This window comes from Microtus ochrogaster, chromosome 5 (genome assembly GCF_000317375.1).
Source record: "Microtus ochrogaster isolate Prairie Vole_2 chromosome 5, MicOch1.0, whole genome shotgun sequence".
Taxonomy (NCBI): domain Eukaryota; kingdom Metazoa; phylum Chordata; class Mammalia; order Rodentia; family Cricetidae; genus Microtus; species Microtus ochrogaster.
In genome coordinates this window covers 25,659,160-25,661,079 of record NC_022012.1, presented here as the reverse complement: position 1 = coordinate 25,661,079, position 1,920 = coordinate 25,659,160, and positions in this window count along the sequence as shown.

Genomic DNA, 1,920 nt, shown 5'->3' with positions numbered 1-1,920 from the left:
CATCTGAATCGGGGAGGAGTCGGGGTTATTGCAAACATACAGTGAACAAGAAGTGGGTTTCGCTAGACCTCTGTAGGGAGCAATTATCAGAACACAATTCCAAATAAGTGCTTTAAGGAAGCACAGTAAACTACAATAGAATAGACTGATAAAGGAATCAGAATATCGATAAGAAGAAAACAGGAAATCCAACAAGAAATCAGATGGGAAGAGGCCCCATGAGTGAATCATCAACCCCCATTCCACCACTACAGCCACCAAGCCTGGCAGTGAACCAGTTTGGCATGTGTCACAGCTCCAATTCCCCTGCCCCCAAGACAGGATTTCTCTGTGCAGCCCTGCCTGTCCTGGAAATCCCTCTGTTGACCAGGCTGGCCTTGAACTCTAGAGATGCTGCAGCCGCCTCTACTTCCTGAGTGCAGGGATTAAAGGGTGTGCCACCACTGCCCGGCAGCTCCAATCTTAAAAATAAAATGACAGCAACAGCAGTGGTTAAACAATCTGCTTCGTTAAAGGTGAAGAAATGAAAAAAATTCAAGGAGGGTCTGTATGAGGCATCCTGGTTAAAAGGCCAGGCAGAGGCAATCTCCCTGACAGCCCGACAGCCAGAGATGATGGAATGTAGAGAGGAGAGGCTAGAACAGGATTTCATTGCACTGCTGAGCTTCACTGCTGGTTCTGGGGAATTTAAGCAGTCAAGAACTGTGTGTTCATTACACATCGTGAACATGAACAGTGAGCCTGCATGCTACTATCAACAATCGTCTCCCTTCCTCCATGTTCGTTCAGTCACCACCTAGTTCCTAAGGAAAAACAACACGTTCTTCAGAATAAATCGTTAACATTCAGAATTTTGACAAACGGAGTAAAAGCACATCACGTCTGAGCTTTAATGACGTACCTTCCCAGTTTTACGAACATGGCACTGTGCTTTCAATTGCACCTCTCTAGATTAACCATCAGGGATAGGGTACCCAGGTGACAGGGACCGTCAGCAGAATGATAACATCTCCATCTTTCTCTTATAATAAAAAGGCGAGGAGTTAGGCATGGCAGGCTAAGGGGATGGGGACATCAGCTTCTCAAGACTGCTTCCTGCTTATTTGTGAACTTCCAGCGTCTTGGGAGACCTGAGAAAGCTGGGTGCTGGACACGTCCTGGGGTATCTGGTTGCTTAACTCCTGTCCAGGATTTGTGGTGTGGAACTGTCTGGTGTCTCTTGGACCTGGCGAGGTGTTGGCAGAGCAGAGGACAAGGTTAAGTTTAGGAAACCAATGAAAGATTCATGCAACTCTGGCAGATCCCCTGGTGGGAGACCGCGGTGGGTGGGAGACAGACAGATACGCCATACAGAGAGAGCTTGAGTATGGAGTTTATTTGGTGGATATTGGAAAGGGTATAAGGGTAAAGTAATTACGGAGGGAAGAGATAAATAGAGATAGAAATAAAGGAGAGAAAGGAGGAAGGGGGAAGGGAGAGGCTATGGTTACCCCTTCAAAAGAAGGACAGACAGACAGAGAGAGAAGATGGAGAGAAGGTGCGAGATCACCACGATGAACTCAAGCTCAACTATAGAGTGGAGACCGTTCATGTAAAACAGCTGGGCATGCTGATGTCTCCTTGTGATCACAGTGCTAGGGAGACAGGCAGGTCTGCAGAGCTCACCGGCCAGTTGGCCTAGCATAGTGCGCTCCAGGCCAACAAGTGCTGTCTTTGAGTGAGGTGGGTGGCACTGTGTACCTGAAGTTGCCCTCTGGCCTCTACACACACACACACACACACACACAAACACACACACATACACACACACATACACACACACATACACACGCATACACACATACACACACACATACACACATACACACACACGTCTATATACACATACACACACACACGTCTATATACACATACACACAC